An 11,700-nucleotide genomic window follows, 5' to 3' on the forward strand; every position below is an offset into this window, starting at 1 on the left:
CATGAAACAAACACCGACAATGCAAGTTCAGGTGTACATGCCGACGTCGCAAGCTGAAGATCAAGTTATAGAGAAGGAGTATGAGGTTACTGAGAGGGTAATACAGTTCGTAAAGAGGGAATGGAATGTAGTTGTAGGGGAAGGAGTAGAAGGAAGCGTTACAGTACAATATGTGCTTGGGACAAGGAATGGGAGAGGAGAAAGACTAACTGAGTTCTGTAACAAGTTTCAGCTAGTAATAGTGAGTATCTGTTCAAGAATCACAAGAGAAGGAGGTATACTTGGGAAAGGCCAGGTGGTATGGGAAGATTTCACTAAGATTACATCGTGGTCTGAGAGAGATTCCGAAATCAGAAACTAGATTTTAAGGCGTACCCCGGAGCAAAATGGTTAAAAAGGCTCTGAACACTATGGGACTTAACATCTGAGGTCATCAGTCCCATATAACTTAGAACTACTTAAAAATAACTAACTTAAGGACATCACACACGTCCATGGCCGAGGCAGGATTCTTACCTGCGACCGTAACGATAGCGCGGTACCGGACTGAAGCGCCTAGAACCACTCGGCCACCCCGGCCGGCGTACCCAGGAGCAGATATAGATTCAGATCACAATATAGTAGTGATGAAAAGTAGGCTGAAGTTTAAGACATTAGTCAGGAAGAATGTGTACACAAAGAAGTGGGATACGGAAGTACCAAGGAATGACGGGATATACGGTTGAAGTTCTCTAACTCTGTAGATACATCAATACGGAATAGGTCAGTAGTCAGTACAGTTGAAGAGGAATGGACATCGCTAATAAGGTCTATCACAGACGTTGGGAAGGAAAACTTAGGTACAAAGAAGGTAACCGCGAAGAAACCGTGGGTAACAGGACAAATACTTCAATCGATCGATGAAACGACGAAGTACATAAATGTTCCGCTAAGTTCAGGTATACAGAAATACAGAGTGCGGCAGTGTTCTTAGCGTAATTTGATTTGCGTAGTACAATGACGTACTGCAGGAATGGGTGCCAGCTCTTGGCGCATTCGTGTACTAATGAGCTACCATTTTGAGTGTGACAATGATGTGGAGCGGTGGAGTGCACAGCATCGTGCCTTTGCGGTTGAAAGTTATTTCAAGAATAACGACTCTGTTATTGCTGCCCAGCGTCTATTTCGGCAAGATTTCAACTTGGGTAAGTTCCAGATGGACGGACCATTGTGAGGTGGGTACGTGCATTTCGAACAAAAGGTTCTGTTTGCAGTGGCAAACCGGGAAGAAGTGAAAGAACTGTGCGGACGCCAGAAGCCGTGAAAATGTTCAAGCTGGACTACTGCGTAGCCCAAAAAGGTTTGCTTGTCGTCAAGCGCAAACTGTGCGTATGTCCGATCGCACGAAGATCTGCATTTTCACCCATATGAGCTGCGAATTGTTCAGGAAATTAGGCCTCGCGATTGCGTTCCACGCTAAACATTCTGCTTAACCATGCGTGATATTAAATGATAATTAAATGGACATCCTAGCTGCAAACAGGCGTTGATGTACTTCATTGGGGACATGTTGAAAATGTGTACCCCGACCGGGACTCGAACCCGGGATCTCCTGCTTACATGGCAGACGCTCTATCCATCTGAGCCACCGCGGGCACAGAGGATATTGTGTCTGCAAGGACTTATCCCTTGCACGCTCCCCGTGAGATCCACATTCCCAACATGTCCATACCACTACATTCGTAGTGCGCCTAATAGATGTTTGCTCATCATACTGCCATGTAAGCAGGAGATCCCGGGTTCGAGTCCCGGTCGGGGCACACATTTTCAACATGTCCCCAATGAAGTACATCAACGCCTGTTTGCAGCTAGGGTGTCCATTTAATTATCATTTCATTTCTAGCAAAGCTGCATGGTCATCCACGGTAACCGTTATTTCGGGAACAGATACTACCGTCATATATATGCATGATATTATTCGCCAAGATCCACAAATGTAGCACACCATCCTGATGTCAGATGAAGCTCATTTCGAGTTATGTGGTTCAGTGAATAAACTGAATGTGCGTTATTGGAGTGATGTAAACCCGCATGAACTGCACATCAAGCCCTTGCACAGTTGTTGTGGCATAGTGTGGTGTGGAGCTACTTCCTTTGGGATTATTGGCCCTTACCTCTTTGAGGATGAAAGCGGTGTGGCTGTAACTGACACCAGTGAACGCTTCCTAAGCATGCTGCAAGACTTCGTTCTTCCCCAATTAGGAATGGTCGACATGGATGTGGAACAATTATGGTTTCAAGAAGACGGAGCGACCTCTCATATAGCCAGACTTTGCATGGATTTCTTGCGACAGACATTTCGCGGTAGAGTAATTTCCCGTTTTGGTGACTTTTCCTGGCCGCCTCGCTCACCTAACCTTTCATGTGCAGAGTTTTTCCTTTGGGGCTACCTGAAGCAAGATGTGTTCCGAACACGTTGTGGCACCAATCCTGAGTTGAAGGATCGCATCAGAACTGCCGTCAGCAACGTCCCAGGGAATACGTTACGCCAAGTTATGAAAAACGCCGCCTAGATGAATGTGTGTGCAGAGGGGCATCATTTGACATGAGTCATATTCAAAAAGTAATCCGCACAATGGACAATGACTTACACATTAGTAAATGGCATACCTTTAACTATTAATTGACATAAGAAATAATAAATAAATTACAGTTACTGGCTAATGGTGTGTTTTTAATATCCTACTATGAACGCTGCCGCACTGTGTATCAGTCGCTGAGGAATGAAATAAATAGGAAGTGCAGGGAAGCTAAGATGAAATGGTTGCAGGAAAAATGTGAAGACATCGAAAAAGAAATGCTTGTTAGAAGGACAGACTCAGCATACAGGAAAGTCAAAACAACCATCGGTGACATAGAAAGCAAGGGTGATAACATTAAGAGTGCAACAGAAATTCCACTGTTAAATGCAGAGGAGAGAGCAGATAGGTGGAAAGAATACGTTGAAAGCCTCTGTGAAGGGGAAGATTTGTCTGATGTGATAGAAAAAGATTTAGAAGAGATAGGGGATCCCGTATTACAATCAGAATTTAAAAGAACTTTGGAGGACAAGATAAAATAAGGCAGAAGGGGTTGATAACATTCCATCAGCATTTCTAAAATCATTGGGGGAAGTGGAAACAAAACGACTATTCACTTTGGTGTGTAGAATGTATGAGTCAGGCGACATACCATCTGACTTCCGCAAAAGCATCATTCACACATTTCCGAAGACGGCAAGAGCTGCCAAGTGTGAGATTTATCGCACACTCAAATTAAGAGCTCATTCATCCAAGATACTTACAAGAATAGTATACAGAAGAATGGAGAAGCAAACTGAGGATGGGCTAGATGACGATCAGATTAATTTTAGGAAAAGTAAAGACACGAGAGAGGCAATTCTGACGTTACGATTGTTAACTGAAGCGAGACTAAAGAAAAAACGAGACAAATTCATAGGATTTGTCGACACTGAAAAAGCATTCGACAATGTAAAATGGTGCAAGATATTCGACATTCTGAAAAAGCAGAGGTAAGCTATAGGGAGATACCGGTCATATACAATATGTACAATAGCCAAGAGGGAATAATAAAGAATGGACGACCAAGAACGAAGTGCTCGTATTAAAAAGGCTGTAAGACAAGGATGTAGCATTTCGCCCCTACTGTTCAATCTGTACATCGAGGAAGCAATGATGCAAATAAAAGAAAGCTTCCGAAGTGGAATTCAGACTGAAGATGAAAGGATATCAATGATATGATTCGCTGATGACATTTCTAACCTGGGTGAAAGTGAAGAGGAATTTCATGATCTGCGGAAAGGAATGAACAATCTAATGAGTACAGAGCACGGACTGAGAGTAAATCGAGGAAACACGATGGTAATGAGAAGTAATAGAAATGAGAACAGCAGGAAACTTAAGATTAGGATTGATGGTCACGAAGTAGATGAACTTAAGAAATTCAGCTACCTAGGCTGTATAATAACCAATGACTGACTGAGCAACGAGGACAAAAGGGTAGACTGGCCAAGAGAAGACTACTAATATCAAATATCGGCCTTAATTTGAGGAAGAAATTACTGAAAATGTACATCTTGAGTACAGCATTGTATGCTAGTGAAACAAGGACTGTGGGAGAACCGGAACAGAAGATAATCGAAGCATTTGAGATGTGGTGCTACAGACGAATGTTGAAAATTAGGCAGACTGATAAGGTAAGGAATGAGGAGGTTCTGCGCAAAATCGCAGAGAAAATGAAGGTGCGGAAAACATTGATACAGAGAAGGTTCAGGATGATAGTACATTTGTTAGGACATGAGGGTTTGACTTACATGGTACTGTAGAGGAAGCAAGAGATTGGAATATATCCAGCAAATAATTGAGGAAGTAGGTTGCAAGTGCTACTCTGAGGTGAAGAGCTTGGCACAGGAGAGGAATTCCTGGCGGGCCGCATCAGACCAGTCGGATGACTCATGACCAAGAGAAAAAAAAGTCTGCTTTTCTTGACCATCAATTCTGATGTTAAGTTTCTCGCCATTTTCATTTCTACTACTTCGCATTACATCCGTCTTTCTTCGGTTTACCCTCAACAAGTACTCTGTATTCATTATACTGCTCGTTCTGTTCAGCAGATCATGTAATTCTTCTTCGCTTTCACTCAGGATAGCAATGTCATCAGCGAATCCGGTCATTGATATCCTTTCACCTTGTACTTTAATTCCACTCCTGAACCTTTCTTTTATTTCCATCATTGCTTCCTGAATGTACAGATTGAACAGTGTGGGCGAAAGGCTACATTCTTGTCTTACGGAAATTTTAATACGAGCACTTCGTTCTTGGTAATCTACTTATATTATTCCCTCTCGGCTGCTGTACATATTGTATATGACCCGTCTCTCCCTATAGCTTACCCCTACTTTTTTCAGAATGTCGAACGTCTTGCACCATTTTACATTGTCGAATGCTTTTCCAAGGACGACAAATCGTATGGACTTGTCTTGATTTTTCTTTAGTCTTGCTTCCATTAGTAACCGCAACGTCAGAATATCATCTCTCGTTCCTTTACCTTTCCAAAAGCCAAACTAATCGACATCTAGCTCATCCCCAATTTTCTTTTCCAGTGTTATGTGTGATATTCTTGAAAGCAACTTGTATGCTTTAGCCCTTAATCTGATTCTGCGATAATTCTCGCACTTGTCAGCCCTTACTGTCTTCGGAAATGTGTGAATTATGCTTTTCCGAAAGTCAGATGGTATGTAGCCACACTCATAAAAATATACACACCAACGTGAATAGCCGTTTTGTTGCCACACTTAGAAATTCTGCTGGTATGTTATCTATCCCTTCTGTCTTATTTGAGCTTAAGTCCTCCAAAGCTCTTTTAAATTCTGATTCTAATACTGGATCCCCTATCTCTTCTAAATCGACTCCTGTTTCATACAAATCTTACCCCTCATAGAGGGTTTCAATGTATTATTTCCACCTATCTGCTCTCTCCTCTGCATTTAACAATGGAAATCCCGTTGCACCCTTAATGTTATCACCCCTGCTTTAATGTCACCGAAGGTTGTTTTACTTTCATGTACGCTAAGTCTGTCCTTCCAACAATCATTATTTTTCGATGTCCTCACATTTTCCCTGCATCCATTAGGTGTTAGTTTCGTGCACTTTCTGTTTATTTCATTCGTCAGCGGTTTGTATATCTGTATTCCTGAACTAAGCGGAACATTTTTGTGCTTCCTCCTTTCATAGATCAATTGAAATATTTCTTCTGTATCCATGGTTCCTTCGCAGTTACCTTCATTGTACCAGTGTTTTCCTTCCGAACTTCTGTGATGGCCCTTTTTAGAGATGCCCACTCCTCTTCTTCTGTACTGCCTACTGAGCTATTCCTTATTGCTGTATCTATAGTCTTAGAGAACTTTAAACTTATAAGGTCACTTCTTAGTACTTCATTATCCCACTTCTTTTTACATATTTATTTTCCCTGACTAATGTCTTAAACTTCAGCCTACTTTTCATCACTACTATATTGTGATCTGAGTCTATATCTGCTCCTGGGTAAGCCTTATAATCCAGTATCTGATTTCGGAATCTGTATCTGACCTTGATGTAGTCTAACTGAAATCTTCCATATCACCAAGCTTTTTCCAAGTATACCACCTCTTCTTGTGATTCTTGAACAGATATTCGCAGTTACTTGCTGAAACTTGTTACAGAACTCAATTAGTCTTTCTCCTCTCCCGTTGCTTGTCATGTAACTTTTTTTTTCTATTCCGTCTCCTACAACTGTATTTCAGTCCCCCATGACTATTAAATTTCCATCTCCCTTTATGTAGTGTATCACCCTTTCAATATCCTCATACACTTTCTCTATCTCTTCATCTTCAGCTTGCGATGTCTCATGTCTACCTGAACTATCGTTGTCGGTGTTGGTCTGCTGTCAATTCTGATAAGAACAGCGCTATCGCTGAACTGATAACAGTAACACACTCTCTGCCCTACCTTCCTATTCAGAACGAATCCTACTCCAGTTATACCATTTTATGCTGCTGCTGATATTACCCTCTACTCATCTGACCAGAAATCCTTGTCTTCTCCACATTTCACTTCACTGACCCCTACTATATCTAGATTGAGCTTCTGAATTTCCCTTTTTAGTTTTTCTATTTTGCCTACAATGCTAAAGCCTCTGAAATTCCACGCCCCGACTCGTAGAACGTTATCCTTTCATTGATTATTAAATGTTTTTCTCATGGTAACCTTCCCCTTGGCAGTCCCGTCCCGGAGATCCGAATGGGGGACTGCTCCGTAATCTTTTGCCAAGGGGGAGATCATCATAACACTTCTTCAATTACAGGCCACATTTCCTGTGGATACACGTTACATGCCTTTAATACATTGGTTTCCATTGCCTTCTCCATCCTCATGCCGTTGATCATTGCTGTTTCTTCGCGCTTTAGGGGCAGTTTCCCACACCCAGGGCAAGAGATTTCCATGAACCTCCATCCGCTCCACTGCCCTCTGATAAGAGCGTTGGCAGGATGAGGGACACTTCATACGCTGGAAGTCTTCGGCCGCCAGTGCTGATTTTTAATCATAATTTAAGCAGCGGCTGGGTTCAAAATCGTGACCGAGGACATTTTGATTATGTATCAAAGATGCTACCCCCCTTCTATTTATTTATTTTTATTTATTTATTTACTTATTTGTATTTTGTTCGTTGTGTTTGGTCGTAGCGGACGTCACAAGACATCCACTGAAGTTCGTTGTTGATCCTTTCACTGAGTTTTTTTGGTAGAGACCAGCCAGGTTTCTGACCGAACATGGCTTCCCCTAGACCACGGGTCTAGATACAATGGTAAAATGTTATCAAAGAGTATGACATTAGAGATATAACGAACACGTGAGATTTCCTGAGAAAGAACTTTTAGTATGACTTCGCTATAATCAATAACTTCAAGTACAAGGTCAGGGGGTCTCGGAAAAGGGAAAAACGTCTTCAGTCACAAAGGTTGCAGGCCGAACACAGGAATAACGTAGACACAGGAGGTATCGGTATAACAGTACTGAGTTATCATAGCTGTGTGGGAAAGTACCAGAGCTCCAAGCTCTAATAGAAAGCACTGATGTTCATATCGTTATAGGCATCGAAATCTGGCTAAAGCCGGAGGTAAGTCCAGCCGAAATGTCTGTGAAGAACCTAGCGGGGTTCGAAAACAGGAAAGGCTCAACACAGCTGGCAGTGGCGTGTTTGTCGCTGTTAGAAGTAGTTTATCTTGTCGTGAAATTGAAGTTGATAGTTCCTGTGAGTTAGTAAGGGCAGAGGTCATTTTTGCCAACCGGAATAAAATAATAATTAGACCCTTTTACCGACCTCTCAATTCAGATGATGCAATTGCTGAAAGGTTCAAAGAGAAATTGAGTTTCGTTTCAAACATGTACCCGACTCATACAATTACAGTTGGTAGTGACTTTAATATTCTCTCGATATGTTGGTGAAAATACATGTTTAATTCCAGAGGTATGCATAAAACCTCATCCCTAACTGTGTTAAACGCATTATCTGAAAATTATTTCGAGCAGTTGTTTGAACCCACGAGAGTAGTAAACGGCTATGAAAACACGTTTGACCTCTTAGCAACAAATAATCCTGAGTTAATAACGAGCACCAAGACGGATACAGGGATTAGTGAACACAGGATTGCCGTTGCGAGACTGTATACTGTAACCCCAAATCCTCCAAAAATAAACAAAAATGTACCTATTCAAAGAAGCTCATAAATATTCACTTGAGCCTACCTGAGAAACAATCTCCACTCCTTCCAAATTAATAAGTGTCGACCATATGTAGCTTGAATTCAAAGAAACAGTATCGGCAGCGATTGAGAGATTTATACCAAATAAAATAACAAATGACGGAGCTGATCCTCCTTGGTACACAAACAGGTCAGAACACTGTTGCAGAAACAACGAAAAAGACATGGCAAATTTAAACAGACGCAGAATCTCATGGATCGGGCGATCTTTTACAGAAGCTCGAAATTTAGTGCGGATTTCAGTGCCAGATGCTTATAATAGTTTCCTCAACGAAAATTTGTCTCGAAACCTGGCAGAAAATCGAAAGAGATTCTGGCCGTATGTGAAGTATGTGAAAGAGAAGACACAATCAATGACTGCTTTGCGCGATAGTAATGGAGATACTATCAAAAACAGTGCTGCTAAAGCAGATTTGCTAAACACAGCCTTCCAAAATTCTTGCACCAAAGAAGTCGAAATAAATATTCCAGGATTCAAATGTAGAGCAGCTGCCAACATGAGTAACGTAGAAGTAGATACCCCTGAGTAGTGAAGCAACTTAAATTACTTGATAAAAGCAAATTTTCTGGTACAGACTGTATACAAATTAGGTTCATTTTATAGTATGCTGATGCAATAGCTCCAAACACAGCAATTATATACAACAGGTCGCTCGACGAAAGATCCGTACCCAACGACTGGAGAGTTTCACAGGTCACACCAATATTCAAGAATGGTAGTAGGAGTAATCCACTAAATTACAGGCCCGTATCATTAACATAGATAGGCAGTATGATTTTGGATCATATATTGTGTTCGAACATTATGAATTACCTCTAAGGAAACGGTCTATTGACAAGCAGTCAATACGGATTTGGAAAACATCGTTCCTGTGAAACACTCCTTCCTCGCACGGAGTATTGAGTGCTATTGACAAGGGATTTCAAATTGATTCCGTATTTCTGGATTTCCGGAAGGCTTTTGACACTGTACCATACAAGCGGCTTGTGGCGAAATTGTGTGCTTATGGAATATCGTCTCAGCTGTGTGACTGGATTCGTGGTTTTCTTTCACAGAGCTCACAGTTCTTAGTAACTGGCGGAAAGTCTTCGAGTAAAACAGAAGTGATTTCTGGCTTTCCCCAAGATAGCTTCATGTGCCCTTGCTGTTGGTTATCTATATAAACGATTTTGGAGACAATCTGAGTAGATTTTGAAAGAATAAATGACGAAAATGCTTTTAATAAAATGCCCTGTATTTTTATGAATCCAACTGACTAAATAAAATTAGTGTTAAATAATGCACACGTGAGCATGTAACACTACAGTGTAACAGTAATAATATCTGATAAAGAAATGAAATCTGAACTTTATTTGTCCAAAGTGATCTTTATGACCGTTTTGAATCGAGACAGTTAACTGTAAACTATCTTAATGTCTCTTGCATGTGATATTAAACTGTCCCCAACAAATTTTTTGACGTACTTCGTGGCGACGGAAACTCGGTACTGCTCGTGAAAATTAAAATGCAGCGCAGCAGCAAACCATTTAAAGGAATAAAACCTCACCAAGTGCTATGCAGAGAAAAGCAACTATACTCTACGCGTCATGTTTCACTTTGGGTGACTGTGTTCTGTTCAGTGCTGTGCGATGGCACATAATTACAAAACATAATTTCGTGAGGAGATGGTGGAAGGAACTAAAATTACTGAATGATTCAAAAGAGGTTAGCATTCAAGACTGTATTATGACTTTCATTTCTGTTTTAACAGTTACAACCATCTTTACGAAAATCACTTCTTATGACTCTACCATGAAACTAGTTAATGAAATAGTAAAGGAGTGGTGAGTCAATAACTCTGAGTTCCAGCTATAAGAGCAGATTACTTTGTTTAATAACGTCACGGCAGTGAAACTAACTGAACCTAACGAATCAAGAAAAAATCGTCCTAAATATTTTCCCTTTTCAAACTCATGATAAACTTATGCACAAGCAAGTAAAGCAGTGGGGAAATTACCTGAAAATCATCGCGCTTCTCTAATCAGTCTTTGTAGAATCATATTTCCAAAGAGCTCCGTCCTCTACGTTTGCCTCTCTGTCTTCTGCTGGTTATTTCCAGACCGATCAACAGCGTCACCAACAACCGATTCTCTCTGTTACATCTCATAGAGTGGCACACTGCTAACGACAGTGCTACTACCAACCGAATGATCATGTTATTTGTACTCCGAAACTACTCGTATGTGCCGTAACATATACGCTATTGAAGAATTTTTAAGAAAATGTCCAGTTAGCAGATATGAAGTATGGCCCATCACCTTCTATTAATGCCAAAAATAAGCTAGAAACCTTGCTCTGGGTAGTTGATTTGTTATTTACTGAACCGCAGAACATAATTTTAGGAAGTGACAAGCGTAATTCACAGCTTGCACAATACCTGGGAACCAGGAAAAAAATGAACGCATATAGTATTACAGTTTTCTAAAGTTTACAGCCGCCCAATGTTTTGTGTCTGGATGGATGTTAATAAGTGCTTTGTGAATGCCATTTTTCCATCGATTTAAAGATAGACAGTGGGAGAACATTTCTCATTTGTGGGAAAGTAGTAAAAATAAAGTAGAAGAAATCACATTCAGTTACAGTGGCAAGAATTGAGGTTCTCCGACCTGTATGTCTACATGTACATCCATAGTCTGCAAACCACTGAGAAGGACGTGGCAGATGTTACTTTGCCTTTCAACAAATAATAGGTTTCGTCCCATTCGAGTATGGAGCCCGGAAAGAGCGACTGTTTAAATGTCTCTGAGGGCACTGTAGCAAGTCCCACATTGTCTTCACGATCCCTATTCGAGCAATAGTGTGTTTATAGATTCCCGTCTCAACACTAGTTTTTAAAGATTTATAAACAGTCTTTTACTGGACGGCTGAAGACTATCTCCAGCCGCCTGTCAGTTCAAGTTTCATGGTATTTTTACAACTCTGCCCTGCCTCATAAAAACACGTGAATATTCGTTTACCCTTCTCCATATTCTTCAGGATAGGCTGTAGTCGCCTTTAATATAGGTCACACACACACACACACACACACACACACACACACACACACACATATGAACAGTATCCACGGTTTGATCGCACGAATACTTCGCATGCAGTCCTTTAACCAGTATAATTCGCTCTGATTTACCTGGAATGAAGCCTGTATAATCATTCCATTCCATGTTCTCAAAGACTGTTACACCTACAAATTTGTCTGAGTTGGCTGATTACAATTAGTTGGCTGATTACAATTATGATACCTTAATGTTCTACCTATGAAATACTTACTCAGCTATGCTACAAATATGTTCACATGAAGACCGGAAAAATAAGCTAGAAATCT

General features: G+C 40.9%; 1 non-coding gene across 1 annotated transcript; it reads right to left on the reverse strand.

Annotated features, from left to right (window-relative positions):
- Nucleotides 1-1,560: 1,560 nt before the first annotated feature.
- Trnat-ugu lies at nucleotides 1,561-1,635 on the reverse strand. The gene has a single exon. It is a non-coding gene; the product is annotated as a tRNA-Thr (tRNA).
- Between the last annotated feature and the right edge of the window lie 10,065 nt (nucleotides 1,636-11,700).

This window comes from Schistocerca piceifrons, chromosome 5, assembly GCF_021461385.2.
Source record: "Schistocerca piceifrons isolate TAMUIC-IGC-003096 chromosome 5, iqSchPice1.1, whole genome shotgun sequence".
NCBI classification, from domain to species: domain Eukaryota; kingdom Metazoa; phylum Arthropoda; class Insecta; order Orthoptera; family Acrididae; genus Schistocerca; species Schistocerca piceifrons.